Here is a 14,753-nt window from a genome sequence, read left to right on the forward strand (position 1 = left end):
GGAGAGTTTGGGCAGCTTAGCATAGCTACCGGTAGCAGAGAGGGCATTAGCATTGGATGTCCAGGCCTTGGCCAACCAGTTTGTTAGATTGGATGTTTTTGAGCCTAGCCGAGTTTTGGCTTGTGTGGATTCTTAGTCTTCTCTTTATGATCGTATCAGAGAGCGTCAGTATGACGACCCCCATCTGCTTGTCCTCAAGGACACGGTTCAGCACGGCGATGACAAGGATGATGTAATGACCCGACCGGTTGTTTTGCTTTATAGAACACAGTTCCCCTAAATAAGACTCCATGTATGTGCTTTTATTGTTTTATGACTTGTCGGGATGGCTAAGTTCGGGTTTGGAAGGGTTCGGGTTGAAATCGGAACACTTAGTTCCTTAATATTAGCTTAAAAGGGGTTAAGTTTGACTTGGGTCAACATTTTTAGTAAACGACCTTGAAACCTGGATTTGAAGGTCCCAATAGGTTCATATGATAATTTTGGACTTGGGCGTGTTTTCGGATCGGGTTTTGGATGACCCGGGAATGTTTCGGCGCCTAAAGTTGAAAGTTGGCACATTGAAGGTTTTAAAGTTCTTAAAATTTGGTTTGAAATAGGTTTTGGTGTTATAGAGATCATTTTGGGATTCCGAGCTAGGGAATAGTTCTGTAGAGTGATTTAAGACTTGCACACAAAATTTGGTATCATTCCGAGTAGTTTTAAGTATGATTCAGCGCCTTTGGAGTTAGTTGGAAGAACTTGAAGTTCATAAGTTGATTTGATTTGGTTTGGAGTGTGATTCTTAGTTTTGGTGTTGTGTTCCGTGTTTCGAGAGGTCGAGCATGTACGTATTGTGGCTACGAACTTGTTGGTATGTTTGGGCGAGGCCTCGGGGGCCCCGATGCCATTCGAACGATGAGCAGAACTCGTTAGGACTTGGAAAAGAAAGCTGAAGCAGAAGAGCTTCTCGTGAAATCGCACCTGCGAGGAACCAGCCGCAGGTTCCAACGACCATAGAAGAAAAATGGAGTAGACTACCTAGTGGTTGTAGAAGCGAATAAAGGACCGCATCTGCGAAGGCGCAGATGCAAGGAGGTTGATCGCAACAGTGGGAGGATGCAGAGGTGCGGCACTTGTGCCACAGAAGCGAGACTTCGCCCGCAGAAGTGGAAAGGGAAGACCTGAGCATGGTCTGCATCTGTGAGGCTTTGTCAGCAGAAGAGGCCGATGTTCCGCAGAAGCAAAAATCGCTGGGGCAATGAGGTTCTTTTAAGACGGGACTTAGGCCATTTTGGTTCATTTATTTCATTTCTTGGGCGACTTTGGAGCTTCTTAGAGAGAGGTTTTCACCTAGCACTTTGAAGTAAGTCATTTTTATATGAGATGAGTTTAATACATGTATTTTTTGGTAGATTCTTAGCATATAAGGTGTAGAAATTGTGGGTTTAGTTGAAAAACTTAGGTTTTGATAAAAAGGGGATTTAACCACGAAAAAGATTATGCAATTGAGTGAAAATTATATTTTTGAGTTCGTGAGGTTAGGGGTAACAATTACCTTCAAAAATTTCCGAAATCCGGGCACGTGGTGCTCGGGGTGAATTTTAATAATCTTCCAATTTGGGTTGGGTAATTACTCTAATAGATAAATTATTAACTTTTGAGCGTATCTTGATTATTTTATATAAAATTTGGCTAGCTTCGGATTGTTCGGCACCAAGTTGGGTCCTTAGAGAGAATTTGAGGCCGGAAAGTGAGCTTTGAGACGAGGTAAGTCTCTTGTCTAGCCTTGTAAGAGAGAATTTACCTCATAGGTGATTTAAATTACTATTTTCTTCTAATTGTGGGGGCTACGTATGCACGAGGTGACGAGAGTCCGTGCGTAGCTATTAATTATGCTTATGCCCGGGTAGTTCCACCCAAATCATGAAATACGTATAATATTTGCACCCTACTTGTTAATTAAAGTGCCTAAATTATATTGAAACTTGATAGAGGAATTGTAAAACACTGAATTTCACTTACTTGAGTTTTGGCGGGTTACTTGAACGTTAATAGAAATCAAGCTTCTTTGCCTTGTAATAACTTTTAAATCGGATGTTCATAAAGTATCCCCTCTTATTGTGGAGAGGGTCGAACGCCTCGGCAGTAGAATAGATGCATCTATGGTTCGTGTCGCTCGACCCTCGACAGTGTACACCTTATTCTGGATCAGGTCGTACTACCTCGGCATAAATCGTGCGTGAGATTACTCAGAGCCTAATTATACTTGATATTATTTTATGGCTTGAGAGGTTATAATTATTTTATGACAGAAATTGACTTGAGATTTATTATTAGTGAAAGAATTATTTATTCACTGCTTGTTATTGAGTTTTTATTATTATTCACATAACCCATGCTTACATAGAATTTCTGTATTTTATTGTTAGCCCATAGTAAGTGTCGATATCGACCCCTCGTCACTACTTCTTCGAGGTTAGACTAGATACTTACTAGGTACATGTTGTTTATGTACTCATGCTACACTTATGCATTAATCATGCAGGATCGTAGGCAGGTGCATCTGGCGGTCATGGGCCATATGTTGCAGTTCAAGGATTCTATGACTCATGCTGGTTTATTTCCAGCAGACCCAACCATATCTAAGGTGGGATGGGGGCACAGACCCCTACCGCTCAAGCTTCAGGGCATGAAACGGTCGTATATCAGACCCTGGGCGCACTACCCATGGACAGAGCCCATCCAGTTGTAGCCACCATACCTAAGCCTAGACCAGTTACGATCGGTGAGCCGTAGAAGCTATTGGACAGATGGACCAGGCTACATCCTCCTGTCTTTGGAGGTGAGCGTGATGAGGACCCGCAGGACTTTATTGATTGGTTCAGGGACAGACTGCATAACATGAGGATATTGGAATCCCACAGGGTGGACTTTACCACCTTTCAGCTAGAGGTCAGGGCCCGTAGATGGTAGCAGTCCTATATTCTCGGCAGACCAGCAGGTTCTCCTCCCATGACTTGAGACCAGTTCACACGCCTCTTTTTAAACAGATATATTTCACCGTCTCAGAGGGAAGAGTTGCGATTTCAGTTCAAGTAGCTCCAGCAGGGCCAGATGTCGGTGACCGACTATGAGGAGAGATTCTTTGAGTTGTCTCGCCATGCACTTATGATATTTCCTACCGATGCAGAGAGAGTGCGGAGGTTTATTGTCGGTTTGCACTCTGGTATCTAGGCCACTATGGCCCGAGAGGTTGAGATAGGGACTTCTTACGAGCTAGTTGGGGATATATCTCAGAGGATCGAGGGTGTCTGTTAGCGGAGTCGAGAGCAGGCGAAGAGAGTTAAGCGGTTTCAATATTCTGGAGAGTTCAGTGGTGCCCCGGTTGAGGGAAAGGGTCGGTTTGTGAGGGGTCAGTCTAGCAGGCCCACATATCCAGCATCGTCACCTCCTCGGGGTGCTCCAGTGCGGCCTTTATTTCAGCGTCATTACAGAGAGCTCCTACCATCCACCAGCTATTCAGGGTTCCTCCAGTGGGCCTTCAGGCCATCAGGGTCAGACTTCAGGTCAGTAATCCGCCATACCGAGAGGTTGTTTCGAGTGTGAGGATCTTGGTCATATGAGGAGGTTCTTCCCCAGGCTTCGGGGCAAGGCAATACAATAAGGTCAACAGCCTATGATTATAATACCAGCTGTCACATTTGTCGTCTGGCCGTCCAGAGGCAGAGGAAAGGTGGGTAGGGGTCGTCCTAGAGATGAAGGCCAGTCAGATGGGGCTCCAGCTAGGTTCTATGATTTTTCAGCCAGACCAGATGCGGTGGCCTTAGATGCCATGATCACAGATATTATTTCTATCTGCGATAGGGATGCTTCAGTACTATTTGATCCAGGGTCTACATATTCATATATTTCATCTCTATTTGCTCATTTCCTGGGTGTTCCTCGTGAGTCCTTGTGTAATCCTATTTATGTGTCCACTCCAGTGGACAATTCTGTTTGTTGTTGACTGGGTCTATCGGTCATGTATCATGACTTTCTATGGTTATGAGACTAGAGCGGATCTTCTGTTTCTTGATATTATCGAATTTGAGGTCATCTTGGGCATGGATTAGTTGTCCCCATATCACGCCATCCTTGATTTCCATGCCAACACTGTTACCTTGGCGATGCCAGAGCTTCCTAGATTGGAGTGGAAGGGTTTGACTATTAATACATCTAGCCGAGTTATCTCTTTTCTGAAGGCTCGACACATGGTCGAGAAGAGTTGTTTGGCTTATCTAGCTTATGTTTGGGATATTATTGAAGAGACAACGATGATTGATTCAGTGCCCGTGGTCTGGGAGTTCTCCAATGTGTTTCCTTCTGATCTTCCAGGCATGCCACCGGATCATGATATCGATTTCTGTATTGATTTGGCTCCAGGTACCCCGGCCTATCTCCATTCCACTGTACTGTATGGCATCGAAGGAGTTGAAAGAACAGTTTGAGGAGTTGCTAGCAAAGGGATTCATCAGACCGAGTGTGTCGCCTTGGGGTGCACTGATGTTATTCGTAAAGAAGAAAGATGGGACTATACGGATGTGCATTGATTACCTCCAGTTGAACAAAGTTACCATTAAGAATAAGTACTCGTTGCCGCGTATTGATGATTTGTTTGACCAGTTGTAGGGTGTCAGGGTGTTCTCTAAGATTGACTTAAGATCGGGGTACCATCAGTTGAAGATTCGCGATTTGGATGTTCCGAAGATGGCTTTACGGACTAGATATGGCCACTATGAGTTTCTAGTGATGTCCTTCAGTTTGACTAACGCCCCGGCGGTATTTATGGATTTGATGAACCAGGTGTTCAGACCATATATTGACTCGTTTTTCATTGTCTTCATTGATGACATTTTGATCTACTCGCGTAGCATGGAGTAGCACGAGCAGCATTTGAGATTGGTGCTTCAGACCATGCGGGAACAGAAGTTATATGCAAAGTTCTCCAAGTATGAGTTTTGGTTAGATTCTGTAGCATTCTTGGGGCATGTTGTATCAAGCGAAGGTATTAAGGTAGATCCCAAGAAGATCAAGGCAGTTCAGAGTTGGCCTCGTCCTACCACACTAACCGAGATCAAGAGTTTCTTGGGGTTAGCAGGTTATTATCGTTGGTTTGTGGAGGGCTTCTCATCTATTGCAACACTTTTGACTAGATTGACCAGAAGGGTGCCCCGTTCCAATGGTCCGATGATTGTGAGGCGAGCTTTCAGAAGCTCAAGATCGCCTTGACTTCACCACCGATGTTAGTATTGCCTTCCGGTTCAGGGATGTATATTGTGTATTGTGATGCTTCACGTATTGGCCTGGGTTGTGTATTGATGAAGGAGGGGCTAGCTATTATATATACTTCACGTCAATTGAAGATCCACGAGAAGAATTACCCCATATATGATTGGAGTTGGTCGCGACTGTTCATGCTCTTAAGATCTGGAGTCATCATCTTTATGGGGTGTCCTGTAAGGTCTACACTGATCATCGTAGCTTGCAGCATTTGTTCAAGCAGAGGGATCTCAATCTGAGGCAACACGTGTGGTTTGAGTTACTAAAAGATTATGATATTACCGTTCTTTATCATCCGAGCAAGGCGAATATGGTTGTGGATGCCTTGAGCGGAAAGACGGAGAGTATGGGTAGTTTGGCATTTATTTTAGCAGAGGAGAGGCCACTAGATTTGGACATTCAGTCCTTGGCTAACACACTTGTGAGGTTGGATATATCATAGCCCGGTCGAGTTCTTGCATGCGTCATCGCCCAGTCTTCACTATTTAAGCAAATCAAGGTTCAACAGTACGATGATCCGCACTTATGGGTTCTTAAAGAGACAGTACTACATGGTGGTGCCAAGGAGGTTACTATCGGTGAGGATGGTGTTCTGCGACTCCAGAGTCGTTTATACATTCCTAATGTATATGGATTGAGGGAAAATATTCTAGAGAAGGCACACAGTTCTCGGTATTCTATTCATCCGAGTGCTATGAAGATGTATTGCGACCTAAGGCAGCATTATTGGTGGCGGCAGATGAAGAAGTACATAGTTGAGTATGTAGCGAGGTGCCTAAATTGCTAGCAGGTTAAGTATGAGCACCATAGGCCAGGTGGCATACTCCAACAGATGGTTATACCTGAGTGGAAATGGGAGCTTATTACTATGGACTTCGTAATTGGGTTGTCGCGGACCTTGAGGAAGTTCGATGCAGTTTGGGTCATTGTCGACAGGTTGACCAAGTCAGCACACTTCATTCCGATTGTGACCACGTATTCTTCAGAGAGATTGGCCCATATTTACATTCAAGATATTGTTCGGTTGCATGGCGTGCCTGTTTCCATCATATCAGATAGAGGCCCTCAGTTTACTTTACATTTCTGGAGGACAGTACATAGTGAGTTAGGGACTCGGGTAGAACTCAGCACTGCCTTTCATCTGCAAACCGACGGGCAGTCGGAGCGGACGGTTCCGATCTAGGAGGATATGCTCAGTGCATGAGTGATTGACTTTGGAGGGCAGTGGGATCGATTCTTGCCTTTGGCCGAGTTTGCTTACAACAACAGTTATCAGTCCAGCATCAAGATGGCTCCATTTGTGGCTTTATATGGTCGGCGATGTCGTTCGCCCATCAGATGGTTTGAGCCCGGCGAGGCTAAGTTGTATGGTACTGATTTGGTGAAGGATTCCTTGGAAAAGGTAAAGTTGATTCAGGAGCGACTTCGCACAACACAGTCCAGACAGAAGAGTTACGCAGATCAGAAGGTGTATGATTTATCATTTATGGTGGGAAAGAAGGTTCTCTTGAAAGTCTCCCCCATGAAAGGGATCGTGAGGTTCGGGAAGAAGGGCAAGTTGAGCCCAAGGTTTATAGGTCCATTTGAGGTGTTGAGATGAGTTGGGGGGATGATTATGAGATTGCTTTGCCTCCCAGTCTATCGGGAGTTCATCCAGTCTTCCACGCGTCTATGCTCAGGAAGTATCATGCCGACAGGTCGCATGTGCTACACTACAGCACGGCTCAGTTAGATGAGAGCCCGGGTTATGAGGAGGAGCCAGTTGCCATTATTGACAGGCAGGTTTGCCAATTGAGGTTCAAGAAGATTTTTGCAATAAAGGTTCAGTGGAGGGGTCAACCAGTTGAGAAAGCGACTTGAGAGACCGAGGAGGACATGCGAAGAAGATATCCACACTTATTCAGCACTTCAGGTACGATTCTAGACCCGTTCGAGAACGAACATTTGTTTAAGAGGGGGAGAATGTAATGACCCGACCGATAGTTTTTCTTTCTAGATCCCCATTCCCCTAAATAAGACTCCTTATATCCGCTTTTACTATTGTGGGGATGGCTAAGTTCGGGTTTGGAAGGGTTCGGGTTGAAATCGAAACATTTAATTCCTTAATATTGGCTTTAAAGGGGTTAAGTTTGACTTGGGTCAATATTTTTAGTAAACAACCTTGAAACTGGGATTTGACGGTCCCAATAGGTTTTTATGATGATTTTGGACTTTGGCGTGATTTCGGATCGAATTTTGGATGACCCGGGAGCGTTTAGGCGCCTAAAGTTGAAAGTTGGCGCATTGAATGTTTTAAAGTTCTTAAATTTTGGTTTGAAGTAGGTTTTGGTGTTATCGATGTCTGTTTGGGATTTCGAGCTCGGAAATAGTTCTGTATAGTGATTTAAAATTTGCACGCAAAATTTGGTGTCATTCCGAGTAGTTTAAGTATGATTCGGCGCGTTCGGGGTAAGTTCGAAGAACTTGAAGTTCATAAGTTGATTTGATTTGGTTTGGAGTGTGATTCTTAGTTTTGGTGTTGTTTTCCGTATTTTGAGAGGTCGAGCAGGTTCGTCTTATGGTTACGAACTTTTTGGTATGTTTGGGCGAGGCCTCGAGGGCCCCGAATGCCATTCGGACGATGCGCGGAACTCGTTTGGACTTGGAGAAAATAGCTGAAGCAGCAAAGCTTATGGTGAAATTGCACTTGCGACGAACCATCCGTGGGTGCGAGCTCGCAGAAGCGAGCCAACGACTGCAGAAGCGAAATGGAGTGGATTGCCCAGTGATTGCAGAATCGAGGAAGGGACCGCATCTGCAAAGGCGTAGATACGAGGAGGTTGATCGCAGCAGCGGGAGGGTGCGTAGGAGCAGCACTTGTGCCGCAGAAGTGGGATCGTAGAAGCGAGACTTCGCCCGCAGAAGCGGGAAGGGCAGACCTGGGCATGGTCCGCATCTGCGAGGCTTTATCCGCAAAAGCGGCCGATGTTTTGCAGAAGCAAAAATCGCTGGGCAGTGAGGTTCTTTTAAGACGGGACTTAGGCCATTTTGGTTCATTTATTTCATTTCTTGGGTGATTTTGGAGCTTCTTAGAGAGGGGTTTTCACCTAGCACTTTGAAGTAAATAATTTCTATATGAGATGAGTTTAATACATGTATTGTTTGGTAGATTCTTAGCATATAAAGTGTAGAAACTGTGAATTTAGTTGAAAAACCTAGGTTTTGATAAAAATAGGATTTAACCATGAAAATTATTATAGAATACAATGAAAATTATATATTTGAGTTCGTGAGGTTATGGGTAATAATTACCTCAAAAATTTCCGGAATCCGGGCAAGTGGGCCCGAGGATGAATTTTAAAAATCTTCCAATTTGGGTTGGGTAATTACTCTAATAGCTAAATTATTAACTTTTGAGCGTATATTGATAATTTTATATTATATTTGGCTAGCTTCAGATTGTTCGGCACCAAGCTGGGTCCTTAGAGTGAATTTGAGGCCGGAAAGTGAGCTTTGAAACGAGGTAAGTCTCTTGCCTAACCTTGTAAGAGGGAATTACCCCATAGGTGATTTAAACTACTATTTACTTCTAATTGTGGGGGCTACGTACGCACGAGGTGACGAGAGTCCATGCGTAGCTACTAATTATGCTGATGTTCGGGTAGTTCCACCCAAATCATGAAATGCTTATAATGTTTGCACCTTATTTGTTAATTAAAGTGCCTAAATTATATTGGAACTTGATAGAGGAATTGTAAAATACCAAATTTTACTTGCTTGAGTTTTGGCGAGTTACTTGACCGTTAATAGAAATTGTGCTTCTTTGCCTTGTAATAACTTTTAAATCGGATGTTCATAAAGTATCCCCTCTTCTTGTGGAGAGGGTCGAATGCCTCGGCAGTAGAATAGATGCATCTATGATTCGTGCCGCTCGACCCTCGGCAATGTACACCTTATTCTGTATCGGGCAGCACTACCTCGACATAAATCGTGCGTGATAATACTCGGAGCCTAATTATACTTGATATTATTTTATGGCTTGAGAGGTTATAATTATTTTATGACAGAAATTGACTTGGGATTTATTATTAGTGAAAGAATTATTTATTCACTGCTTGTTATTAAGTTATTATTATTATTCACATAACCCATGCTCATGTAATTTATATATTTTATTTATAGCCCATAGTAAGTGTCCATGTCGATGCCTCGTCACTACTTCTTCAAGGTTAGACTAGATACTTACTAGGCACATGTTGTTTATTTACTCACGCTACACTTCTGCACTAATCGTACAGGATCAGGGGCAGGTGCATCTGGCGGTCATATCGGCGCGCACCCCTGTTACCCCGAGGCCTAGTGGTGAGCTGCTTCCTGAGCCGTTCTACAGCACCTAGAGTCTCTCTTTTGCATCTATTTTTTTTCTACTTTTATTTCAGACAGTAGTTAGAATTTTGTATATTCTACTAGTTGCTCATACACTTGTGACACTAGGTCTGGGAACACATACTAGTAGACTTTATGGTTTTGGAGTATTTATGTCACCGTATTTGTTCACTCATTAGCCTTCGTTTTACTTTTTAAAATTTTTCTACTCCTCGTTTTCTTAATAAATGGAATTCAACTACTTGGAAATCTTATTAAAAAGAGCAATTGCATGATTAGTTCATTGTTGGCTTGTCTAGCGGTAGCGCTGGGCGCCATCACGGCCTATAGGAGAAACAGGGTCGTGACAGTCACTATTAGAGATTACGGTGTATTACGGATGTAGGGCAGGCTATGTGTGCCCAATGTAGATGGCTTGCGTGAGTTGATTCTCCAGGAGGCTCACATTTCGTGGTACTCCATTCATTCGGGTGCCACCAAGATGTATCAGGACTTGAGGAAGCACTATTGATGGAGGTGGATAAAGAAGGGCATAGTGAAATTTGTAGCCCGGTGCCTAAACTGTCAGCAGGTGAAGTATGAGCATCAGCGGCCTGGTGGATTGCTTCAGAGGTTACAGATCCCAGAGTGGAAATGGGAGCAGATTACTATGGATTTTGTTGTTGGGCTCCCACGGACTCAGAGGAAGTTCGATGCAGTTTGGGTGATTATGGATAGGTTGACCAAGTTAGCTCATTTCAATACAGTGGTGAGTACTTATTCTTCAGAGCAGCTGGCTTAGTTTTTATTCGTGAGATTGCCAGGCTTCATGGATTGCCGGTATCTATCATCTCTGACCGGGATACGCAATTTACATCGCGGCTCTAGAGGGTCGTTCAACATGAGTTAGGCATGCGGGTGGAGTTGAGTACAGCATTTCACCCTTAGATGAATGGACAATTCGAGCGCACTATTTAGATATTGAAGGATATGCTTCGTGCATGTGTGATGGAGTTTGGTGGTTCTTTTTACTGATCTCAGCATTTACGGAATCAATCATCTTTGACTGTACAAGAATATGTTCCACTTGCGGAGTTTGCCTATAACAATAGTTATCAGTCGAGCATTCAGATCGCCCCGTATGAGGCTTTATATAGTAGGCAGTGCCGGTTTTCAGTGGGTTGGTTTGAGCCGAGTAAGGTTAGTCTATTGGGTACAGACTTGGTTCAGGATGCTTTGGAAAAGGTTAAATCTATTCAGGATTGACTTTGTACATCCCAATCCAGACAGAAGTGTTATGCGGATCGGAAGGTTCGCGACATTGCATTCATGGTTGGGGAAAGGGTCTTACTCCGGCTTTCTACCATAAAGAGTGTTATGAGGTTCGGGAAGAAGGGCAAACTGAGCCCTAGGTATATCGGACCTTTTGATATTCTTGAGAGGGTTGGAGAGGTGGCCAACAGACTTGCACTACCACCTAGTCTAGTTGCAGTTCATCCAGTGTTCCATGTTTCTATGCTCTAGAAGTATTATGGCGATCCATCTCATGTGACTTCAGCTCAGTCCAGTTGGACAAGAATTTGTCTTATGTTGAGGAGTCGGTGGCCATTTTGGATAGGCAGGTTCAAAAGTTGAGGTCGAAGAACATTGCTTCAGTGAATGTTCAGTGGAGGGGTCATCTAGTCGAGGAGGCAACTTGGTAGACCGAGCATGGTATGCGTAGCCATTATCCTCATCTTTTCACCACTTCATGTATGTCTTTATACTCATTCGAGGATGAACGTTTGTTTTAAGGGGGGGATATAACGACCTGGCTGGTCGTTTTGAGTATTTTATCCCCTATCCCCTAATTTATGCTCTCTTTGTATTATATTGTGGTTACGTGACTTGTCGGGGTGCATGGTGTCGTGTTTGGGAGAGTTTCGGAGTGATATGGGACACATAGTCCCTAAGTTGGAAGTTTAAGTCGTAGGAGTTGATCATAGTTTGACTTGTATGAAGATAACTCTAGAATGGAGTTTTGACGGTTCCAATAGCTCTGTAGGGTGCTTTTGGTCTTAGGAGCGTGTCCGGGTGTTGATTTGGAGGTCTGTAGGTCGTTTCGGCATTAATTGGCGAAAGTGGAAAGTTGGAAGATTTTGGAAAGTTTGACTAGGAGTGGACTTTTTGATATCGGGGTCGGATTTCAATTTTGGAAGTTGGAATAGGTCTGTAATGTCATGTATGACTTGTGTGCAAAATTTGGTGTCAATCGGAGTTATTTTTGTATGAATCGGCATTGGTTTCAAAATTCGGAAGTGCATAAGTTCTTAGGCTTGAATCTATGCGCGATTCATGATTTTAGTGTTATTTGATATGATTTAACGCTTCGACGTGTTTGTATGATGTTTTAGAATTTGTTGGTATATTTGGTTGAGGTCCCTAGGGCCTCGGGTGTAATTCGGACCATGTTTGACGCATTTTGGATTATCTAGGAATAGTTGAAGTTGCTGGTTTTCTCAGGGCTTGTTTCTTTCAATGCGATCTCGAGGTTTAGTCCGGGATCGTGAAGGGATTTTTGTTGACTATTGGTTTTTACTCTTCTTCGTAGAGAGAGGGTCGTGATCGCGGCAGTGGTGAAGCTTGTGCTTCGCGAACGCGTAGAGCTGATTGAGTTCGCGTACAGAGGAAGTAAGCCAGCAAGATCACGCAAAGTTGTGCTTCGCGATCGCGTAGGCATGTCCGTGATCGTGTAGGTCTGTGTATCAGTGTAACGACCCGGTCAGTCATTTTGAGTATTTTAGCCCCGATCCCCTAATTTATGCTGCATCTATGTTATATTATGGTTACGTGACTTGATGGGAGTGCTTGGTATCGGGTTCGGGAGAGTTTCGGAGTGATATGAAACACATAGTCCCTAAGTTGGAAGTTTAAGTCGTAGGAGTTGACCGTAGTTTGACTTGTATGAAGATGACTCTAGAATGGAGTTTTGACAGTTCCAATAGCTCTGTATGGTGATTTAGGTCTTAGGAGTGTGTCCGGATGTTGATTTGGAGGTCCGTAGGTCGTTTCGGCGTTTATTAGCGAAAGTTGGAAAGTTGGAAGATTTTAGAAAGTTTGACGGAGAGTGGATTTTTTTATATCGGGGTCGGATTCTGATTTCGGAAGTTGGAGTAGGTTTGTAATGTCATGTATGACTTGTGTGCAAAATTTGGTGTCAATCGGAGTTGTTTTGTTATGAATCGGTGCTGGTTTTGGAATTCAGAAGTTCATAAGTTGTTAGGCTTGAATCAATGTATGATTCATGATTCTAGTATTGTTTGATGTGATTTGACGCTTCGAGCGTGTTTGTATGATGTTTTAGGACTCATTGGTATGCTTGGTTGAGGTCCTAGGGGCCTCGGGTGTGATTCGGACCATGTTCGACGCATTTCGGATGATGGAGGAATTGTTGGAGTTTTAGTTCGCTTCAGTTCTAGTTTCCTCTTACGCGATCGAGAATAAGGGGGGGCGATCACGAAACTTTGAGACTGGCAAATTTGGAAAGTTGTCTAACATTACATTTCGGATAATTTTAGTGCTATTGCGGCTTAATTGTCTAACATCACATATCATTTCCTACTGATCCAAAGAACATAACAAAATATCCCAATATCACACACATGAAAATCCACATCTTCTTCCGAAATTTAGCATCAAGCACAACTGAATACTCTAAATCGGTTAGTTTATTTGCTGTGATAATTAGTTTATTTGTTGTGATAATTTAGCATCAAGCACAACTTAGTTTATTTGCTATGAAGTGTTGTCAAATAGGTGTCTAAGTAAACTGATATGGAGTTGTAAAATATTTGAGAAATAAATATTATAACTAACTCATATATGGCCGTGTACAATTCGAACTAGGTCTAACTTGCCTTCACATATATTCCACGTGGGTTTATGAGTCTTCCGTTAGTGATGGAGGGCATATACGAGCCCATTTGTTGACAGCAAGGGCAGAATAGAGACCAACTTTTAACGGAGGGCTAGTCTGTCCTATTTCATATAGTAAATGGGCATTTTAGGCCACTTTCCGTTATTTAAATTAGTTTCATATAGTTATATTTATGGTTTGATATTGTTTTGGCTAGATTCGAGCTGTTCGGAGTTGAAAAATCGAGGGAAAGGCCTCTAGTTGATTGATTTAGCGTGGTTTGAAGTAAGTGACTTGTCTAACCCTGTGTGGGGGAAATTTTCCTTAGGATTTGGTATTGTTGTGATAATTGTGATATGTGTAGGCCATGTATGTAAGGTGAGGAGTGTGTACACGGGCTAAATATTGAGATTTCGGTTTTAGCTACGTAGTTTCCTTTTCATTCTTGATTAAGTTACTTTAGCATATTAGAGTCACCATGCTTAGTCTAATTTCACATGTCTACTTATCTTATCTCTTATTTGCAATTGTACTACATATTTAGTTGAGTTACTTGCTTTCTTAATTCCATATTCATTATTCAACTGTGGGATTCTTTACTTAAATTTTGCTATTCTTGAAGTATCTTGATATTGAGTTTGGTGTTGAGTTGCAAAGGCGGGGGTTTCTATTGAGGCAAAGTGTAAGTTGTGAACTATCATTTTATTGAATTGTTATGTTTTGAAATTTGTGTTATTGTTGAGAGGATTGTTTAGTTCTTTGCACGAGGTTTCTGTCGTGTTGTTGTTACTATTGATACGCATACGGCGGTATAGGTTTGGGTGTTGAAACACATGCGGTGAGATAAGGTGGGCTTGATATGCGTGGCTAGTAGGGGAACTACTAGAAGTCATGCGGTATGATAAGGTGGGCTAAAACGCGGGGTGCTATTTCGGGGAAAATGATCTTCAAAACTAAATGTAAAGGCTCCCGCGGTGATATAAGGAAAGAGTGTGAGTTACTTTTATGATTTGGGACTACGAGGCGGTATCTCGATAGGGCCCTTGTTGATCTTCTCTATTTGCTATATTTGTTTAGTTGTTGTTTCCTTAATATGTAAAATCCTTGTTTTTCCTTCGTATTGTATTAACTGCCTTGATTTCATGTTGTTAACTTTCCGTAAATTCTTTATTGTTTCACTTCCTTTGTCATTATCATTATATCTTATGTCTTG

This window comes from Nicotiana tomentosiformis, chromosome 6 (assembly GCF_000390325.3).
Source record: "Nicotiana tomentosiformis chromosome 6, ASM39032v3, whole genome shotgun sequence".
Classification (NCBI taxonomy): Eukaryota; Viridiplantae; Streptophyta; class Magnoliopsida; order Solanales; family Solanaceae; genus Nicotiana; species Nicotiana tomentosiformis.